This window comes from Centropristis striata, chromosome 2, assembly GCF_030273125.1.
Source record: "Centropristis striata isolate RG_2023a ecotype Rhode Island chromosome 2, C.striata_1.0, whole genome shotgun sequence".
In the NCBI taxonomy this organism is placed as follows: Eukaryota; Metazoa; Chordata; class Actinopteri; order Perciformes; family Serranidae; genus Centropristis; species Centropristis striata.
In genome coordinates this window covers 19,477,412-19,496,484 of record NC_081518.1, presented here as the reverse complement: position 1 = coordinate 19,496,484, position 19,073 = coordinate 19,477,412, and the positions used below count along the sequence as shown (strand labels likewise).

Genomic DNA, 19,073 nt, shown 5'->3' with positions numbered 1-19,073 from the left:
TTTTGCTGCCTCCTGCTCTTAAAATGAGAGTCATGGACACTGCAGAAAGGTTCACGCCCACTGAATGTCACTATGAAATTGGAGCATTAACAAGTGTACACATATTGTGAGTCCACATCATCGGCTGGGACAGGCCTGCTCATTTTCCCCGTATCCAAATCCAACACGGAGCGTCACGTTGGCAAACTATTACATTTGCCCTGGCATAGCCCAGGGGCAGAAAGAAGGTTGGGCAATACTCAGGCTAACAGCATCAGCCACACAGGAAGGCAGAGTTCCGCAAGCTGAGAGAGCAGGCAGAGGAACGAACGTGCTTTACATTTCACACAGAGAGGAGGGGTGCACCGTTCCCGGAAGTACTGCAATACCAGGTCGATGCGTGGAGTGGACGGAGCAAGCCCCTATTCCATCTCCCAGGTCCAAAAATCAATTTAATATATGGTCCCCGGGTAGGGGACGTATCAGATATTAAACTGATAAGAACAGATACTACACTTGATCTTAGCCAAAAGGCCGAGAAGCGATGCCGTCAAAGGGTCGGAGGTGAAGGGCGGATTGGCTGCACACTCACTCTCAATGCCGGTTCTCAAAACCCAAGTAGCAGTTTCGGGAAGCGCGAGTAAGAGTACCACCAACGACAGTGGAGGAAAACCTCTCAGAATCGCTCCAAAGCATGTTCTCTTAGAGAAGCAAATGTGCAAATTGTGGCTCTCTCTGGGTGAAAAGGGACTCTGCTTGTTGCTAGAGTTCGTGACGCAGTGTCAGTGTTTTTGAAAGCAAATCAAGCACTGACAGCCCCTGGTGGACATGCCACCAAAGTGCAGCTGATGCACATTTCAGCAGCAAAGCCAATACCGCATGTTTTACCAAAGATGACAAAGATTTACCAACAGGCCTGTGTGCTTTCCTGCGCTTGTACTAGCGCATATGTTGCTCAACGCAAAGGTAGCAATCCGGAAGTGGGCTTCAATTTCCAGGCACTTGAACGTACATATGCCCATTGTACTGTACTACCACTGCTTACTGATGCTCGGCATCACCGTGTAAGCTCTGCTTCGTTTCAAGCAGCCTAAAATGCTTACAGCCCCCGTGAATGACTTGAGGGTTGCCTCTTGTTTTAATTTTCACAGTATATGTCAGGGGAGAGCGCGAACGCAGTCCCCCACTACCAGAAATTATGCAGTCGAGATTCCCACATTTGGGGAATTCGCAGAGGTCAGCTCGGCCGGAGTGCAATGGCTGAGCCTCGCCCTGGGTGAACCACCTTCGTGATCATGGTGTCTCCCCTGCCAGGTAAGTATGAGTTGCACAGCTCAGAGATCGGCTGCCCTGTAGCAGACACGCCACGCTGACTGATGGTGCTGAAGGCATGTGTTTGTCTTCCTCCTGACATGTCGGGTCAGTGGAAAGCAGACTGGGAAACAGTGACCTGTTTGATTCATGTTATGGGCACAGGCATGCATTTCACGTGTCTCCCTTTTGCTGCCTCCTGCTCTTAAAATGAGAGTCATGGACACTGCAGAAAGGTTCACGCCCACTGAATGTCACTATGAAATTGGAGCATTAACAAGTGTACACATATTGTGAGTCCACATCATCGGCTGGGACAGGCCTGCTCATTGTCCCCGTATCCAAATCCAACACGGAGCGTCACGTTGGCAAACTATTACATTTGCCCTGGCATAGCCCAGGGGCAGAAAGAAGGTTGGGCAATACTCAGGCTAACAGCATCAGCCACACAGGAAGGCAGAGTTCCGCAAGCTGAGAGAGCAGGCAGAGGAACGAACGTGCTTTACATTTCACATAGAGAGGAGGGGTGCACCGTTCCCGGAAGTACTGCAATACCAGGTCGATGCGTGGAGTGGACGGAGCAAGCCCCTATTCCATCTCCCAGTTCCAAAAATCAATTTAATATATGGTCCCCGGGTAGGGGACGTATCAGATATTAAACTGATAAGAACAGATACTACACTTGATCTTAGCCAAAAGGCCGAGAAGCGATGCCGTCAAAGGGTCGGAGGTGAAGGGCGGATTGGCTGCACACTCACTCTCGATGCCGGTTCTCAAAACCCAAGTAGCAGTTTCGGGAAGCGCGAGTAAGAGTACCACCAACGACAGTGGAGGAAAACCTCTCAGAATCGCTCCAAAGCATGTTCTCTTAGAGAAGCAAATGTGCAAATTGTGGCTCTCTCTGGGTGAAAAGGGACTCTGCTTGTTGCTAGAGTTCGTGACGCAGTGTCAGTGTTTTTGAAAGCAAATCAAGCACTGACAGCCCCTGGTGGACATGCCACCAAAGTGCAGCTGATGCACATTTCAGCAGCAAAGCCAATACCGCATGTTTTACCAAAGATGACAAAGATTTACCAACAGGCCTGTGTGCTTTCCTGCGCTTGTACTAGCGCATATGTTGCTCAACGCAAAGGTAGCAATCCGGAAGTGGGCTTCAATTTCCAGGCACTTGAACGTACATATGCCCATTGTACTGTACTACCACTGCTTACTGATGCTCGGCATCACCGTGTAAGCTCTGCTTCGTTTCAAGCAGCCTAAAATGCTTACAGCCCCCGTGAATGACTTGAGGGTTGCCTCTTGTTTTAATTTTCACAGTATATGTCAGGGGAGAGCGCGAACGCAGTCCCCCACTACCAGAAATTATGCAGTCGAGATTCCCACATTTGGGGAATTCGCAGAGGTCAGCTCGGCCGGATTGCAATGGCTGAGCCTCGCCCTGGGTGAACCACCTTCGTGATCATGGTGTCTCCCCTGCCAGGTAAGTATGAGTTGCACAGCTCAGAGATCGGCTGCCCTGTAGCAGACACGCCACGCTGACTGATGGTGCTGAAGGCATGTGTTTGTCTTCCTCCTGACATGTCGGGTCAGTGGAAAGCAGACTGGGAAACAGTGACCTGTTTGATTCATGTTATGGGCACAGGCATGCATTTCACGTGTCTCCCTTTTGCTGCCTCCTGCTCTTAAAATGAGAGTCATGGACACTGCAGAAAGGTTCACGCCCACTGAATGTCACTATGAAATTGGAGCATTAACAAGTGTACACATATTGTGAGTCCACATCATCGGCTGGGACAGGCCTGCTCATTGTCCCCGTATCCAAATCCAACACGGAGCGTCACGTTGGCAAACTATTACATTTGCCCTGGCATAGCCCAGGGGCAGAAAGAAGGTTGGGCAATACTCAGGCTAACAGCATCAGCCACACAGGAAGGCAGAGTTCCGCAAGCTGAGAGAGCAGGCAGAGGAACGAACGTGCTTTACATTTCACACAGAGAGGAGGGGTGCACCGTTCCCGGAAGTACTGCAATACCAGGTCGATGCGTGGAGTGGACGGAGCAAGCCCCTATTCCATCTCCCAGGTCCAAAAATCAATTTAATATATGGTCCCCGGGTAGGGGACGTATCAGATATTAAACTGATAAGAACAGATACTACACTTGATCTTAGCCAAAAGGCCGAGAAGCGATGCCGTCAAAGGGTCGGAGGTGAAGGGCGGATTGGCTGCACACTCACTCTCAATGCCGGTTCTCAAAACCCAAGTAGCAGTTTCGGGAAGCGCGAGTAAGAGTACCACCAACGACAGTGGAGGAAAACCTCTCAGAATCGCTCCAAAGTATGTTCTCTTAGAGAAGCAAATGTGCAAATTGTGGCTCTCTCTGGGTGAAAAGGGACTCTGCTTGTTGCTAGAGTTCGTGACGCAGTGTCAGTGTTTTTGAAAGCAAATCAAGCACTGACAGCCCCTGGTGGACATGCCACCAAAGTGCAGCTGATGCACATTTCAGCAGCAAAGCCAATACCGCATGTTTTACCAAAGATGACAAAGATTTACCAACAGGCCTGTGTGCTTTCCTGCGCTTGTATTAGCGCATATGTTGCTCAACGCAAAGGTAGCAATCCGGAAGTGGGCTTCAATTTCCAGGCACTTGAACGTACATATGCCCATTGTACTGTACTACCACTGCTTACTGATGCTCGGCATCACCGTGTAAGCTCTGCTTCGTTTCAAGCAGCCTAAAATGCTTACAGCCCCCGTGAATGACTTGAGGGTTGCCTCTTATTTTAATTTTCACAGTATATGTCAGGGGAGAGCGCGAACGCAGTCCCCCACTACCAGAAATTATGCAGTCGAGATTCCCACATTTGGGGAATTCGCAGAGGTCAGCTCGGCCGGAGTGCAATGGCTGAGCCTCGCCCTGGGTGAACCACCTTCGTGATCATGGTGTCTCCCCTGCCAGGTAAGTATGAGTTGCACAGCTCAGAGATCGGCTGCCCTGTAGCAGACACGCCACGCTGACTGATGGTGCTGAAGGCATGTGTTTGTCTTCCTCCTGACATGTCGGGTCAGTGGAAAGCAGACTGGGAAACAGTGACCTGTTTGATTCATGTTATGGGCACAGGCATGCATTTCACGTGTCTCCCTTTTGCTGCCTCCTGCTCTTAAAATGAGAGTCATGGACACTGCAGAAAGGTTCACGCCCACTGAATGTCACTATGAAATTGGAGCATTAACAAGTGTACACATATTGTGAGTCCACATCATCGGCTGGGACAGGCCTGCTCATTGTCCCCGTATCCAAATCCAACACGGAGCGTCACGTTGGCAAACTATTACATTTGCCCTGGCATAGCCCAGGGGCAGAAAGAAGGTTGGGCAATACTCAGGCTAACAGCATCAGCCACACAGGAAGGCAGAGTTCCGCAAGCTGAGAGAGCAGGCAGAGGAACGAACGTGCTTTACATTTCACATAGAGAGGAGGGGTGCACCGTTCCCGGAAGTACTGCAATACCAGGTCGATGCGTGGAGTGGACGGAGCAAGCCCCTATTCCATCTCCCAGTTCCAAAAATCAATTTAATATATGGTCCCCGGGTAGGGGACGTATCAGATATTAAACTGATAAGAACAGATACTACACTTGATCTTAGCCAAAAGGCCGAGAAGCAATGCCGTCAAAGGGTCGGAGGTGAAGGGCGGATTGGCTGCACACTCACTCTCGATGCCGGTTCTCAAAACCCAAGTAGCAGTTTCGGGAAGCGCGAGTAAGAGTACCACCAACGACAGTGGAGGAAAACCTCTCAGAATCGCTCCAAAGTATGTTCTCTTAGAGAAGCAAATGTGCAAATTGTGGCTCTCTCTGGGTGAAAAGGGACTCTGCTTGTTGCTAGAGTTCGTGACGCAGTGTCAGTGTTTTTGAAAGCAAATCAAGCACTGACAGCCCCTGGTGGACATGCCACCAAAGTGCAGCTGATGCACATTTCAGCAGCAAAGCCAATACCGCATGTTTTACCAAAGATGACAAAGATTTACCAACAGGCCTGTGTGCTTTCCTGCGCTTGTATTAGCGCATATGTTGCTCAACGCAAAGGTAGCAATCCGGAAGTGGGCTTCAATTTCCAGGCACTTGAACGTACATATGCCCATTGTACTGTACTACCACTGCTTACTGATGCTCGGCATCACCGTGTAAGCTCTGCTTCGTTTCAAGCAGCCTAAAATGCTTACAGCCCCCGTGAATGACTTGAGGGTTGCCTCTTGTTTTAATTTTCACAGTATATGTCAGGGGAGAGCGCGAACGCAGTCCCCCACTACCAGAAATTATGCAGTCGAGATTCCCACATTTGGGGAATTCGCAGAGGTCAGCTCGGCCGGAGTGCAATGGCTGAGCCTCGCCCTGGGTGAACCACCTTCGTGATCATGGTGTCTCCCCTGCCAGGTAAGTATGAGTTGCACAGCTCAGAGATCGGCTGCCCTGTAGCAGACACGCCACGCTGACTGATGGTGCTGAAGGCATGTGTTTGTCTTCCTCCTGACATGTCGGGTCAGTGGAAAGCAGACTGGGAAACAGTGACCTGTTTGATTCATGTTATGGGAACAGGCATGCATTTCACGTGTCTCCCTTTTGCTGCCTCCTGCTCTTAAAATGAGAGTCATGGACACTGCAGAAAGGTTCACGCCCACTGAATGTCACTATGAAATTGGAGCATTAACAAGTGTACACATATTGTGAGTCCACATCATCGGCTGGGACAGGCCTGCTCATTGTCCCCGTATCCAAATCCAACACGGAGCGTCACGTTGGCAAACTATTACATTTGCCCTGGCATAGCCCAGGGGCAGAAAGAAGGTTGGGCAATACTCAGGCTAACAGCATCAGCCACACAGGAAGGCAGAGTTCCGCAAGCTGAGAGAGCAGGCAGAGGAACGAACGTGCTTTACATTTCACATAGAGAGGAGGGGTGCACCGTTCCCGGAAGTACTGCAATACCAGGTCGATGCGTGGAGTGGACGGAGCAAGCCCCTATTCCATCTCCCAGTTCCAAAAATCAATTTAATATATGGTCCCCGGGTAGGGGACGTATCAGATATTAAACTGATAAGAACAGATACTACACTTGATCTTAGCCAAAAGGCCGAGAAGCGATGCCGTCAAAGGGTCGGAGGTGAAGGGCGGATTGGCTGCACACTCACTCTCGATGCCGGTTCTCAAAACCCAAGTAGCAGTTTCGGGAAGCGCGAGTAAGAGTACCACCAACGACAGTGGAGGAAAACCTCTCAGAATCGCTCCAAAGTATGTTCTCTTAGAGAAGCAAATGTGCAAATTGTGGCTCTCTCTGGGTGAAAAGGGACTCTGCTTGTTGCTAGAGTTCGTGACGCAGTGTCAGTGTTTTTGAAAGCAAATCAAGCACTGACAGCCCCTGGTGGACATGCCACCAAAGTGCAGCTGATGCACATTTCAGCAGCAAAGCCAATACCGCATGTTTTACCAAAGATGACAAAGATTTACCAACAGGCCTGTGTGCTTTCCTGCGCTTGTACTAGCGCATATGTTGCTCAACGCAAAGGTAGCAATCCGGAAGTGGGCTTCAATTTCCAGGCACTTGAACGTACATATGCCCATTGTACTGTACTACCACTGCTTACTGATGCTCGGCATCACCGTGTAAGCTCTGCTTCGTTTCAAGCAGCCTAAAATGCTTACAGCCCCCGTGAATGACTTGAGGGTTGCCTCTTGTTTTAATTTTCACAGTATATGTCAGGGGAGAGCGCGAACGCAGTCCCCCACTACCAGAAATTATGCAGTCGAGATTCCCACATTTGGGGAATTCGCAGAGGTCAGCTCGGCCGGAGTGCAATGGCTGAGCCTCGCCCTGGGTGAACCACCTTCGTGATCATGGTGTCTCCCCTGCCAGGTAAGTATGAGTTGCACAGCTCAGAGATCGGCTGCCCTGTAGCAGACACGCCACGCTGACTGATGGTGCTGAAGGCATGTGTTTGTCTTCCTCCTGACATGTCGGGTCAGTGGAAAGCAGACTGGGAAACAGTGACCTGTTTGATTCATGTTATGGGAACAGGCATGCATTTCACGTGTCTCCCTTTTGCTGCCTCCTGCTCTTAAAATGAGAGTCATGGACACTGCAGAAAGGTTCACGCCCACTGAATGTCACTATGAAATTGGAGCATTAACAAGTGTACACATATTGTGAGTCCACATCATCGGCTGGGACAGGCCTGCTCATTGTCCCCGTATCCAAATCCAACACGGAGCGTCACGTTGGCAAACTATTACATTTGCCCTGGCATAGCCCAGGGGCAGAAAGAAGGTTGGGCAATACTCAGGCTAACAGCATCAGCCACACAGGAAGGCAGAGTTCCGCAAGCTGAGAGAGCAGGCAGAGGAACGAACGTGCTTTACATTTCACATAGAGAGGAGGGGTGCACCGTTCCCGGAAGTACTGCAATACCAGGTCGATGCGTGGAGTGGACGGAGCAAGCCCCTATTCCATCTCCCAGTTCCAAAAATCAATTTAATATATGGTCCCCGGGTAGGGGACGTATCAGATATTAAACTGATAAGAACAGATACTACACTTGATCTTAGCCAAAAGGCCGAGAAGCGATGCCGTCAAAGGGTCGGAGGTGAAGGGCGGATTGGCTGCACACTCACTCTCGATGCCGGTTCTCAAAACCCAAGTAGCAGTTTCGGGAAGCGCGAGTAAGAGTACCACCAACGACAGTGGAGGAAAACCTCTCAGAATCGCTCCAAAGCATGTTCTCTTAGAGAAGCAAATGTGCAAATTGTGGCTCTCTCTGGGTGAAAAGGGACTCTGCTTGTTGCTAGAGTTCGTGACGCAGTGTCAGTGTTTTTGAAAGCAAATCAAGCACTGACAGCCCCTGGTGGACATGCCACCAAAGTGCAGCTGATGCACATTTCAGCAGCAAAGCCAATACCGCATGTTTTACCAAAGATGACAAAGATTTACCAACAGGCCTGTGTGCTTTCCTGCGCTTGTATTAGCGCATATGTTGCTCAACGCAAAGGTAGCAATCCGGAAGTGGGCTTCAATTTCCAGGCACTTGAACGTACATATGCCCATTGTACTGTACTACCACTGCTTACTGATGCTCGGCATCACCGTGTAAGCTCTGCTTCGTTTCAAGCAGCCTAAAATGCTTACAGCCCCCGTGAATGACTTGAGGGTTGCCTCTTGTTTTAATTTTCACAGTATATGTCAGGGGAGAGCGCGAACGCAGTCCCCCACTACCAGAAATTATGCAGTCGAGATTCCCACATTTGGGGAATTCGCAGAGGTCAGCTCGGCCGGAGTGCAATGGCTGAGCCTCGCCCTGGGTGAACCACCTTCGTGATCATGGTGTCTCCCCTGCCAGGTAAGTATGAGTTGCACAGCTCAGAGATCGGCTGCCCTGTAGCAGACACGCCACGCTGACTGATGGTGCTGAAGGCATGTGTTTGTCTTCCTCCTGACATGTCGGGTCAGTGGAAAGCAGACTGGGAAACAGTGACCTGTTTGATTCATGTTATGGGCACAGGCATGCATTTCACGTGTCTCCCTTTTGCTGCCTCCTGCTCTTAAAATGAGAGTCATGGACACTGCAGAAAGGTTCACGCCCACTGAATGTCACTATGAAATTGGAGCATTAACAAGTGTACACATATTGTGAGTCCACATCATCGGCTGGGACAGGCCTGCTCATTGTCCCCGTATCCAAATCCAACACGGAGCGTCACGTTGGCAAACTATTACATTTGCCCTGGCATAGCCCAGGGGCAGAAAGAAGGTTGGGCAATACTAAGGCTAACAGCATCAGCCACACAGGAAGGCAGAGTTCCGCAAGCTGAGAGAGCAGGCAGAGGAACGAACGTGCTTTACATTTCACATAGAGAGGAGGGGTGCACCGTTCCCGGAAGTACTGCAATACCAGGTCGATGCGTGGAGTGGACGGAGCAAGCCCCTATTCCATCTCCCAGTTACAAAAATCAATTTAATATATGGTCCCCGGGTAGGGGACGTATCAGATATTAAACTGATAAGAACAGATACTACACTTGATCTTAGCCAAAAGGCCGAGAAGCGATGCCGTCAAAGGGTCGGAGGTGAAGGGCGGATTGGCTGCACACTCACTCTCGATGCCGGTTCTCAAAACCCAAGTAGCAGTTTCGGGAAGCGCGAGTAAGAGTACCACCAACGACAGTGGAGGAAAACCTCTCAGAATCGCTCCAAAGTATGTTCTCTTAGAGAAGCAAATGTGCAAATTGTGGCTCTCTCTGGGTGAAAAGGGACTCTGCTTGTTGCTAGAGTTCGTGACGCAGTGTCAGTGTTTTTGAAAGCAAATCAAGCACTGACAGCCCCTGGTGGACATGCCACCAAAGTGCAGCTGATGCACATTTCAGCAGCAAAGCCAATACCGCATGTTTTACCAAAGATGACAAAGATTTACCAACAGGCCTGTGTGCTTTCCTGCGCTTGTACTAGCGCATATGTTGCTCAACGCAAAGGTAGCAATCCGGAAGTGGGCTTCAATTTCCAGGCACTTGAACGTACATATGCCCATTGTACTGTACTACCACTGCTTACTGATGCTCGGCATCACCGTGTAAGCTCTGCTTCGTTTCAAGCAGCCTAAAATGCTTACAGCCCCCGTGAATGACTTGAGGGTTGCCTCTTGTTTTAATTTTCACAGTATATGTCAGGGGAGAGCGCGAACGCAGTCCCCCACTACCAGAAATTATGCAGTCGAGATTCCCACATTTGGGGAATTCGCAGAGGTCAGCTCGGCCGGAGTGCAATGGCTGAGCCTCGCCCTGGGTGAACCACCTTCGTGATCATGGTGTCTCCCCTGCCAGGTAAGTATGAGTTGCACAGCTCAGAGATCGGCTGCCCTGTAGCAGACACGCCACGCTGACTGATGGTGCTGAAGGCATGTGTTTGTCTTCCTCCTGACATGTCGGGTCAGTGGAAAGCAGACTGGGAAACAGTGACCTGTTTGATTCATGTTATGGGCACAGGCATGCATTTCACGTGTCTCCCTTTTGCTGCCTCCTGCTCTTAAAATGAGAGTCATGGACACTGCAGAAAGGTTCACGCCCACTGAATGTCACTATGAAATTGGAGCATTAACAAGTGTACACATATTGTGAGTCCACATCATCGGCTGGGACAGGCCTGCTCATTGTCCCCGTATCCAAATCCAACACGGAGCGTCACGTTGGCAAACTATTACATTTGCCCTGGCATAGCCCAGGGGCAGAAAGAAGGTTGGGCAATACTCAGGCTAACAGCATCAGCCACACAGGAAGGCAGAGTTCCGCAAGCTGAGAGAGCAGGCAGAGGAACGAACGTGCTTTACATTTCACATAGAGAGGAGGGGTGCACCGTTCCCGGAAGTACTGCAATACCAGGTCGATGCGTGGAGTGGACGGAGCAAGCCCCTATTCCATCTCCCAGTTCCAAAAATCAATTTAATATATGGTCCCCGGGTAGGGGACGTATCAGATATTAAACTGATAAGAACAGATACTACACTTGATCTTAGCCAAAAGGCCGAGAAGCGATGCCGTCAAAGGGTCGGAGGTGAAGGGCGGATTGGCTGCACACTCACTCTCGATGCCGGTTCTCAAAACCCAAGTAGCAGTTTCGGGAAGCGCGAGTAAGAGTACCACCAACGACAGTGGAGGAAAACCTCTCAGAATCGCTCCAAAGCATGTTCTCTTAGAGAAGCAAATGTGCAAATTGTGGCTCTCTCTGGGTGAAAAGGGACTCTGCTTGTTGCTAGAGTTCGTGACGCAGTGTCAGTGTTTTTGAAAGCAAATCAAGCACTGACAGCCCCTGGTGGACATGCCACCAAAGTGCAGCTGATGCACATTTCAGCAGCAAAGCCAATACCGCATGTTTTACCAAAGATGACAAAGATTTACCAACAGGCCTGTGTGCTTTCCTGCGCTTGTATTAGCGCATATGTTGCTCAACGCAAAGGTAGCAATCCGGAAGTGGGCTTCAATTTCCAGGCACTTGAACGTACATATGCCCATTGTACTGTACTACCACTGCTTACTGATGCTCGGCATCACCGTGTAAGCTCTGCTTCGTTTCAAGCAGCCTAAAATGCTTACAGCCCCCGTGAATGACTTGAGGGTTGCCTCTTGTTTTAATTTTCACAGTATATGTCAGGGGAGAGCGCGAACGCAGTCCCCCACTACCAGAAATTATGCAGTCGAGATTCCCACATTTGGGGAATTCGCAGAGGTCAGCTCGGCCGGAGTGCAATGGCTGAGCCTCGCCCTGGGTGAACCACCTTCGTGATCATGGTGTCTCCCCTGCCAGGTAAGTATGAGTTGCACAGCTCAGAGATCGGCTGCCCTGTAGCAGACACGCCACGCTGACTGATGGTGCTGAAGGCATGTGTTTGTCTTCCTCCTGACATGTCGGGTCAGTGGAAAGCAGACTGGGAAACAGTGACCTGTTTGATTCATGTTATGGGCACAGGCATGCATTTCACGTGTCTCCCTTTTGCTGCCTCCTGCTCTTAAAATGAGAGTCATGGACACTGCAGAAAGGTTCACGCCCACTGAATGTCACTATGAAATTGGAGCATTAACAAGTGTACACATATTGTGAGTCCACATCATCGGCTGGGACAGGCCTGCTCATTGTCCCCGTATCCAAATCCAACACGGAGCGTCACGTTGGCAAACTATTACATTTGCCCTGGCATAGCCCAGGGGCAGAAAGAAGGTTGGGCAATACTAAGGCTAACAGCATCAGCCACACAGGAAGGCAGAGTTCCGCAAGCTGAGAGAGCAGGCAGAGGAACGAACGTGCTTTACATTTCACATAGAGAGGAGGGGTGCACCGTTCCCGGAAGTACTGCAATACCAGGTCGATGCGTGGAGTGGACGGAGCAAGCCCCTATTCCATCTCCCAGTTACAAAAATCAATTTAATATATGGTCCCCGGGTAGGGGACGTATCAGATATTAAACTGATAAGAACAGATACTACACTTGATCTTAGCCAAAAGGCCGAGAAGCGATGCCGTCAAAGGGTCGGAGGTGAAGGGCGGATTGGCTGCACACTCACTCTCGATGCCGGTTCTCAAAACCCAAGTAGCAGTTTCGGGAAGCGCGAGTAAGAGTACCACCAACGACAGTGGAGGAAAACCTCTCAGAATCGCTCCAAAGTATGTTCTCTTAGAGAAGCAAATGTGCAAATTGTGGCTCTCTCTGGGTGAAAAGGGACTCTGCTTGTTGCTAGAGTTCGTGACGCAGTGTCAGTGTTTTTGAAAGCAAATCAAGCACTGACAGCCCCTGGTGGACATGCCACCAAAGTGCAGCTGATGCACATTTCAGCAGCAAAGCCAATACCGCATGTTTTACCAAAGATGACAAAGATTTACCAACAGGCCTGTGTGCTTTCCTGCGCTTGTACTAGCGCATATGTTGCTCAACGCAAAGGTAGCAATCCGGAAGTGGGCTTCAATTTCCAGGCACTTGAACGTACATATGCCCATTGTACTGTACTACCACTGCTTACTGATGCTCGGCATCACCGTGTAAGCTCTGCTTCGTTTCAAGCAGCCTAAAATGCTTACAGCCCCCGTGAATGACTTGAGGGTTGCCTCTTGTTTTAATTTTCACAGTATATGTCAGGGGAGAGCGCGAACGCAGTCCCCCACTACCAGAAATTATGCAGTCGAGATTCCCACATTTGGGGAATTCGCAGAGGTCAGCTCGGCCGGAGTGCAATGGCTGAGCCTCGCCCTGGGTGAACCACCTTCGTGATCATGGTGTCTCCCCTGCCAGGTAAGTATGAGTTGCACAGCTCAGAGATCGGCTGCCCTGTAGCAGACACGCCACGCTGACTGATGGTGCTGAAGGCATGTGTTTGTCTTCCTCCTGACATGTCGGGTCAGTGGAAAGCAGACTGGGAAACAGTGACCTGTTTGATTCATGTTATGGGCACAGGCATGCATTTCACGTGTCTCCCTTTTGCTGCCTCCTGCTCTTAAAATGAGAGTCATGGACACTGCAGAAAGGTTCACGCCCACTGAATGTCACTATGAAATTGGAGCATTAACAAGTGTACACATATTGTGAGTCCACATCATCGGCTGGGACAGGCCTGCTCATTGTCCCCGTATCCAAATCCAACACGGAGCGTCACGTTGGCAAACTATTACATTTGCCCTGGCATAGCCCAGGGGCAGAAAGAAGGTTGGGCAATACTCAGGCTAACAGCATCAGCCACACAGGAAGGCAGAGTTCCGCAAGCTGAGAGAGCAGGCAGAGGAACGAACGTGCTTTACATTTCACATAGAGAGGAGGGGTGCACCGTTCCCGGAAGTACTGCAATACCAGGTCGATGCGTGGAGTGGACGGAGCAAGCCCCTATTCCATCTCCCAGTTCCAAAAATCAATTTAATATATGGTCCCCGGGTAGGGGACGTATCAGATATTAAACTGATAAGAACAGATACTACACTTGATCTTAGCCAAAAGGCCGAGAAGCGATGCCGTCAAAGGGTCGGAGGTGAAGGGCGGATTGGCTGCACACTCACTCTCGATGCCGGTTCTCAAAACCCAAGTAGCAGTTTCGGGAAGCGCGAGTAAGAGTACCACCAACGACAGTGGAGGAAAACCTCTCAGAATCGCTCCAAAGCATGTTCTCTTAGAGAAGCAAATGTGCAAATTGTGGCTCTCTCTGGGTGAAAAGGGACTCTGCTTGTTGCTAGAGTTCGTGACGCAGTGTCAGTGTTTTTGAAAGCAAATCAAGCACTGACAGCCCCTGGTGGACATGCCACCAAAGTGCAGCTGATGCACATTTCAGCAGCAAAGCCAAAACCGCATGTTTTACCAAAGATGACAAAGATTTACCAACAGGCCTGTGTGCTTTCCTGCGCTTGTATTAGCGCATATGTTGCTCAACGCAAAGGTAGCAATCCGGAAGTGGGCTTCAATTTCCAGGCACTTGAACGTACATATGCCCATTGTACTGTACTACCACTGCTTACTGATGCTCGGCATCACCGTGTAAGCTCTGCTTCGTTTCAAGCAGCCTAAAATGCTTACAGCCCCCGTGAATGACTTGAGGGTTGCCTCTTGTTTTAATTTTCACAGTATATGTCAGGGGAGAGCGCGAACGCAGTCCCCCACTACCAGAAATTATGCAGTCGAGATTCCCACATTTGGGGAATTCGCAGAGGTCAGCTCGGCCGGAGTGCAATGGCTGAGCCTCGCCCTGGGTGAACCACCTTCGTGATCATGGTGTCTCCCCTGCCAGGTAAGTATGAGTTGCACAGCTCAGAGATCGGCTGCCCTGTAGCAGACACGCCACGCTGACTGATGGTGCTGAAGGCATGTGTTTGTCTTCCTCCTGACATGTCGGGTCAGTGGAAAGCAGACTGGGAAACAGTGACCAGTTTGATTCATGTTATGGGAACAGGCATGCATTTCACGTGTCTCCCTTTTGCTGCCTCCTGCTCTTAAAATGAGAGTCATGGACACTGCAGAAAGGTTCACGCCCACTGAATGTCACTATGAAATTGGAGCATTAACAAGTGTACACATATTGTGAGTCCACATCATCGGCTGGGACAGGCCTGCTCATTGTCCCCGTATCCAAATCCAACACGGAGCGTCACGTTGGCAAACTATTACATTTGCCCTGGCATAGCCCAGGGGCAGAAAGAAGGTTGGGCAATACTCAGGCTAACAGCATGAGCCACACAGGAAGGCAGAGTTCCGCAAGCTGAGAGAGCAGGCAGAGGAACGAACGTGCTTTACATTTCACATAGAGAGGAGGGGTGCACCGTTCCCGGAAGTACTGCAATACCAGGTCGATGCGTGGAGTGGACGGAGCAAGCCCCTATTCCATCTCCCAGTTCCAAAAATCAATTTAATATATGGTCCCCGGGTAGGGGACGTATCAGATATTAAACTGATAAGAACAGATACTACACTTGATCTTAGCCAAAAGGCCGAGAAGCGATGCCGTCAAAGGGTCGGAGGTGAAGGGCGGATTGGCTGCACACTCACTCTCGATGCCGGTTCTCAAAACCCAAGTAGCAGTTTCGGGAAGCGCGAGTAAGAGTACCACCAACGACAGTGGAGGAAAACCTCTCAGAATCGCTCCAAAGTATGTTCTCTTAGAGAAGCAAATGTGCAAATTGTGGCTCTCTCTGGGTGAAAAGGGACTCTGCTTGTTGCTAGAGTTCGTGACGCAGTGTCAGTGTTTTTGAAAGCAAATCAAGCACTGACAGCCCCTGGTGGACATGCCACCAAAGTGCAGCTGATGCACATTTCAGCAGCAAAGCCAATACCGCATGTTTTACCAAAGATGACAAAGATTTACCAACAGGCCTGTGTGCTTTCCTGCGCTTGTACTAGCGCATATGTTGCTCAACGCAAAGGTAGCAATCCGGAAGTGGGCTTCAATTTCCAGGCACTTGAACGTACATATGCCCATTGTACTGTACTACCACTGCTTACTGATGCTCGGCATCACCGTGTAAGCTCTGCTTCGTTTCAAGCAGCCTAAAATGCTTACAGCCCCCGTGAATGACTTGAGGGTTGCCTCTTGTTTTAATTTTCACAGTATATGTCAGGGGAGAGCGCGAACGCAGTCCCCCACTACCAGAAATTATGCAGTCGAGATTCCCACATTTGGGGAATTCGCAGAGGTCAGCTCGGCCGGAGTGCAATGGCTGAGCCTCGCCCTGGGTGAACCACCTTCGTGATCATGGTGTCTCCCCTGCCAGGTAAGTATGAGTTGCACAGCTCAGAGATCGGCTGCCCTGTAGCAGACACGCCACGCTGACTGATGGTGCTGAAGGCATGTGTTTGTCTTCCTCCTGACATGTCGGGTCAGTGGAAAGCAGACTGGGAAACAGTGACCTGTTTGATTCATGTTATGGGCACAGGCATGCATTTCACGTGTCTCCCTTTTGCTGCCTCCTGCTCTTAAAATGAGAGTCATGGACACTGCAGAAAGGTTCACGCCCACTGAATGTCACTATGAAATTGGAGCATTAACAAGTGTACACATATTGTGAGTCCACATCATCGGCTGGGACAGGCCTGCTCATTGTCCCCGTATCCAAATCCAACACGGAGCGTCACGTTGGCAAACTATTACATTTGCCCTGGCATAGCCCAGGGGCAGAAAGAAGGTTGGGCAATACTCAGGCTAACAGCATCAGCCACACAGGAAGGCAGAGTTCCGCAAGCTGAGAGAGCAGGCAGAGGAACGAACGTGCTTTACATTTCACATAGAGAGGAGGGGTGCACCGTTCCCGGAAGTACTGCAATACCAGGTCGATGCGTGGAGTGGACGGAGCAAGCCCCTATTCCATCTCCCAGTTCCAAAAATCAATTTAATATATGGTCCCCGGGTAGGGGACGTATCAGATATTAAACTGATAAGAACAGATACTACACTTGATCTTAGCCAAAAGGCCGAGAAGCGATGCCGTCAAAGGGTCGGAGGTGAAGGGCGGATTGGCTGCACACTCACTCTCGATGCCGGTTCTCAAAACCCAAGTAGCAGTTTCGGGAAGCGCGAGTAAGAGTACCACCAACGACAGTGGAGGAAAACCTCTCAGAATCGCTCCAAAGCATGTTCTCTTAGAGAAGCAAATGTGCAAATTGTGGCTCTCTCTGGGTGAAAAGGGACTCTGCTTGTTGCTAGAGTTCGTGACGCAGTGTCAGTGTTTTTGAAAGCAAATCAAGCACTGACAGCCCCTGGTGGACATGCCACCAAAGTGCAGCTGATGCACATTTCAGCAGCAAAGCCAATACCGCATGTTTTACCAAAGATGACAAAGATTTACCAACAGGCCTGTGTGCTTTCCTGCGCTTGTATTAGCGCATATGTTGCTCAACGCAAAGGTAGCAATCCGGAAGTGGGCTTCAATTTCCAGGCACTTGAACGTACATATGCCCATTGTACTGTACTACCACTGCTTACTGATGCTCGGCATCACCGTGTAAGCTCTGCTTCGTTTCAAGCAGCCTAAAATGCTTACAGCCCCCGTGAATGACTTGAGGGTTGCCTCTTGTTTTAATTTTCACAGTATATGTCAGGGGAGAGCGCGAACGCAGTCCCCCACTACCAGAAATTATGCAGTCGAGATTCCCACATTTGGGGAATTCGCAGAGGTCAGCTCGGCCGGAGTGCAATGGCTGAGCCTCGCCCTGGGTGAACCACCTTCGTGATCATGGTGTCTCCCCTGCCAGGTAAGTATGAGTTGCACAGCTCAGAGATCGGCTGCCCTGTAGCAGACACGCCACGCTGACTGATGGTGCTGAAGGCATGTGTTTGTCTTCCTCCTGACATGTCGGGTCAGTGGAAAGCAGACTGGGAAACAGTGACCTGTTTGATTCATGTTATGGGCACAGGCATGCATTTCACGTGTCTCCCTTTTGCTGCCTCCTGCTCTTAAAATGAGAGTCATGGACACTGCAGAAAGGTTCACGCCCACTGAATGTCACTATGAAATTGGAGCATTAACAAGTGTACACATATTGTGAGTCCACATCATCGGCTGGGACAGGCCTGCTCATTGTCCCCGTATCCAAATCCAACACGGAGCGTCACGTTGGCAAACTATTACATTTGCCCTGGCATAGCCCAGGGGCAGAAAGAAGGTTGGGCAATACTAAGGCTAACAGCATCAGCCACACAGGAAGGCAGAGTTCCGCAAGCTGAGAGAGCAGGCAGAGGAACGAACGTGCTTTACATTTCACATAGAGAGGAGGGGTGCACCGTTCCCGGAAGTACTGCAATACCAGGTCGATGCGTGGAGTGGACGGAGCAAGCCCCTATTCCATCTCCCAGTTACAAAAATCAATTTAATATATGGTCCCCGGGTAGGGGACGTATCAGATATTAAACTGATAAGAACAGATACTACACTTGATCTTAGCCAAAAGGCCGAGAAGCGATGCCGTCAAAGGGTCGGAGGTGAAGGGCGGATTGGCTGCACACTCACTCTCGATGCCGGTTCTCAAAACCCAAGTAGCAGTTTCGGGAAGCGCGAGTAAGAGTACCACCAACGACAGTGGAGGAAAACCTCTCAGAATCGCTCCAAAGTATGTTCTCTTAGAGAAGCAAATGTGCAAATTGTGGCTCTCTCTGGGTGAAAAGGGACTCTGCTTGTTGCTAGAGTTCGTGACGCAGTGTCAGTGTTTTTGAAAGCAAATCAAGCACTGACAGCCCCTGGTGGACATGCCACCAAAGTGCAGCTGATGCACATTTCAGCAGCAAAGCCAATACCGCATGTTTTACCAAAGATGACAAAGATTTACCAACAGGCCTGTGTGCTTTCCTGCGCTTGTACTAGCGCATATGTTGCTCAACGCAAAGGTAGCAATCCGGAAGTGGGCTTCAATTTCCAGGCACTTGAACGTACATATGCCCATTGTACTGTACTACCACTGCTTACTGATGCTCGGCATCACCGTGTAAGCTCTGCTTCGTTTCAAGCAGCCTAAAATGCTTACAGCCCCCGTGAATGACTTGAGGGTTGCCTCTTGTTTTAATTTTCACAGTATATGTCAGGGGAGAGCGCGAACGCAGTCCCCCACTACCAGAAATTATGCAGTCGAGATTCCCACATTTGGGGAATTCGCAGAGGTCAGCTCGGCCGGAGTGCAATGGCTGAGCCTCGCCCTGGGTGAACCACCTTCGTGATCATGGTGTCTCCCCTGCCAGGTAAGTATGAGTTGCACAGCTCAGAGATCGGCTGCCCTGTAGCAGACACGCCACGC

The 19,073-nt window shown here is 50.2% G+C and overlaps 26 non-coding genes across 26 annotated transcripts; all 26 read right to left on the bottom strand.

Moving 5' to 3' along the window:
* Positions 1-334: 334 nt before the first annotated feature.
* Positions 335-525, bottom strand: LOC131960458 (U2 spliceosomal RNA). The gene has a single exon (XR_009389677.1). It is a non-coding gene; the product is annotated as a U2 spliceosomal RNA (small nuclear RNA).
* A 612-nt stretch (positions 526-1,137) lies between these two features.
* On the bottom strand, positions 1,138-1,301 carry LOC131959243 (U1 spliceosomal RNA). Its single transcript, XR_009389417.1, has one exon. It is a non-coding gene; the product is annotated as a U1 spliceosomal RNA (small nuclear RNA).
* A 510-nt stretch (positions 1,302-1,811) lies between these two features.
* LOC131960171 (U2 spliceosomal RNA) lies at positions 1,812-2,002 on the bottom strand. Its single transcript, XR_009389607.1, has one exon. It is a non-coding gene; the product is annotated as a U2 spliceosomal RNA (small nuclear RNA).
* A 612-nt stretch (positions 2,003-2,614) lies between these two features.
* Positions 2,615-2,778, bottom strand: LOC131959752 (U1 spliceosomal RNA). Its single transcript, XR_009389524.1, has one exon. It is a non-coding gene; the product is annotated as a U1 spliceosomal RNA (small nuclear RNA).
* A 510-nt stretch (positions 2,779-3,288) lies between these two features.
* On the bottom strand, positions 3,289-3,479 carry LOC131960450 (U2 spliceosomal RNA). Its single transcript, XR_009389676.1, has one exon. It is a non-coding gene; the product is annotated as a U2 spliceosomal RNA (small nuclear RNA).
* A 612-nt stretch (positions 3,480-4,091) lies between these two features.
* On the bottom strand, positions 4,092-4,255 carry LOC131959236 (U1 spliceosomal RNA). Its single transcript, XR_009389414.1, has one exon. It is a non-coding gene; the product is annotated as a U1 spliceosomal RNA (small nuclear RNA).
* A 510-nt stretch (positions 4,256-4,765) lies between these two features.
* On the bottom strand, positions 4,766-4,956 carry LOC131960425 (U2 spliceosomal RNA). Its single transcript, XR_009389672.1, has one exon. It is a non-coding gene; the product is annotated as a U2 spliceosomal RNA (small nuclear RNA).
* Positions 4,957-5,568: 612 nt separating this feature from the next.
* Positions 5,569-5,732, bottom strand: LOC131959229 (U1 spliceosomal RNA). Its single transcript, XR_009389413.1, has one exon. It is a non-coding gene; the product is annotated as a U1 spliceosomal RNA (small nuclear RNA).
* Positions 5,733-6,242: 510 nt separating this feature from the next.
* Positions 6,243-6,433, bottom strand: LOC131960163 (U2 spliceosomal RNA). The gene has a single exon (XR_009389604.1). It is a non-coding gene; the product is annotated as a U2 spliceosomal RNA (small nuclear RNA).
* Positions 6,434-7,045: 612 nt separating this feature from the next.
* LOC131959221 (U1 spliceosomal RNA) lies at positions 7,046-7,209 on the bottom strand. Its single transcript, XR_009389412.1, has one exon. It is a non-coding gene; the product is annotated as a U1 spliceosomal RNA (small nuclear RNA).
* A 510-nt stretch (positions 7,210-7,719) lies between these two features.
* LOC131960158 (U2 spliceosomal RNA) lies at positions 7,720-7,910 on the bottom strand. The gene has a single exon (XR_009389603.1). It is a non-coding gene; the product is annotated as a U2 spliceosomal RNA (small nuclear RNA).
* Positions 7,911-8,522: 612 nt separating this feature from the next.
* Positions 8,523-8,686, bottom strand: LOC131959212 (U1 spliceosomal RNA). The gene has a single exon (XR_009389410.1). It is a non-coding gene; the product is annotated as a U1 spliceosomal RNA (small nuclear RNA).
* Positions 8,687-9,196: 510 nt separating this feature from the next.
* Positions 9,197-9,387, bottom strand: LOC131960788 (U2 spliceosomal RNA). Its single transcript, XR_009389756.1, has one exon. It is a non-coding gene; the product is annotated as a U2 spliceosomal RNA (small nuclear RNA).
* A 612-nt stretch (positions 9,388-9,999) lies between these two features.
* On the bottom strand, positions 10,000-10,163 carry LOC131959209 (U1 spliceosomal RNA). The gene has a single exon (XR_009389409.1). It is a non-coding gene; the product is annotated as a U1 spliceosomal RNA (small nuclear RNA).
* A 510-nt stretch (positions 10,164-10,673) lies between these two features.
* Positions 10,674-10,864, bottom strand: LOC131960153 (U2 spliceosomal RNA). The gene has a single exon (XR_009389602.1). It is a non-coding gene; the product is annotated as a U2 spliceosomal RNA (small nuclear RNA).
* A 612-nt stretch (positions 10,865-11,476) lies between these two features.
* LOC131959205 (U1 spliceosomal RNA) lies at positions 11,477-11,640 on the bottom strand. The gene has a single exon (XR_009389408.1). It is a non-coding gene; the product is annotated as a U1 spliceosomal RNA (small nuclear RNA).
* A 510-nt stretch (positions 11,641-12,150) lies between these two features.
* On the bottom strand, positions 12,151-12,341 carry LOC131960782 (U2 spliceosomal RNA). Its single transcript, XR_009389754.1, has one exon. It is a non-coding gene; the product is annotated as a U2 spliceosomal RNA (small nuclear RNA).
* A 612-nt stretch (positions 12,342-12,953) lies between these two features.
* On the bottom strand, positions 12,954-13,117 carry LOC131959200 (U1 spliceosomal RNA). The gene has a single exon (XR_009389407.1). It is a non-coding gene; the product is annotated as a U1 spliceosomal RNA (small nuclear RNA).
* Positions 13,118-13,627: 510 nt separating this feature from the next.
* On the bottom strand, positions 13,628-13,818 carry LOC131960148 (U2 spliceosomal RNA). The gene has a single exon (XR_009389600.1). It is a non-coding gene; the product is annotated as a U2 spliceosomal RNA (small nuclear RNA).
* Positions 13,819-14,430: 612 nt separating this feature from the next.
* Positions 14,431-14,594, bottom strand: LOC131959195 (U1 spliceosomal RNA). The gene has a single exon (XR_009389406.1). It is a non-coding gene; the product is annotated as a U1 spliceosomal RNA (small nuclear RNA).
* A 510-nt stretch (positions 14,595-15,104) lies between these two features.
* On the bottom strand, positions 15,105-15,295 carry LOC131960141 (U2 spliceosomal RNA). The gene has a single exon (XR_009389599.1). It is a non-coding gene; the product is annotated as a U2 spliceosomal RNA (small nuclear RNA).
* A 612-nt stretch (positions 15,296-15,907) lies between these two features.
* LOC131959191 (U1 spliceosomal RNA) lies at positions 15,908-16,071 on the bottom strand. Its single transcript, XR_009389405.1, has one exon. It is a non-coding gene; the product is annotated as a U1 spliceosomal RNA (small nuclear RNA).
* A 510-nt stretch (positions 16,072-16,581) lies between these two features.
* Positions 16,582-16,772, bottom strand: LOC131960133 (U2 spliceosomal RNA). The gene has a single exon (XR_009389598.1). It is a non-coding gene; the product is annotated as a U2 spliceosomal RNA (small nuclear RNA).
* A 612-nt stretch (positions 16,773-17,384) lies between these two features.
* LOC131959187 (U1 spliceosomal RNA) lies at positions 17,385-17,548 on the bottom strand. The gene has a single exon (XR_009389404.1). It is a non-coding gene; the product is annotated as a U1 spliceosomal RNA (small nuclear RNA).
* A 510-nt stretch (positions 17,549-18,058) lies between these two features.
* On the bottom strand, positions 18,059-18,249 carry LOC131960777 (U2 spliceosomal RNA). The gene has a single exon (XR_009389753.1). It is a non-coding gene; the product is annotated as a U2 spliceosomal RNA (small nuclear RNA).
* Positions 18,250-18,861: 612 nt separating this feature from the next.
* Positions 18,862-19,025, bottom strand: LOC131959180 (U1 spliceosomal RNA). Its single transcript, XR_009389403.1, has one exon. It is a non-coding gene; the product is annotated as a U1 spliceosomal RNA (small nuclear RNA).
* Positions 19,026-19,073: the final 48 nt, after the last annotated feature.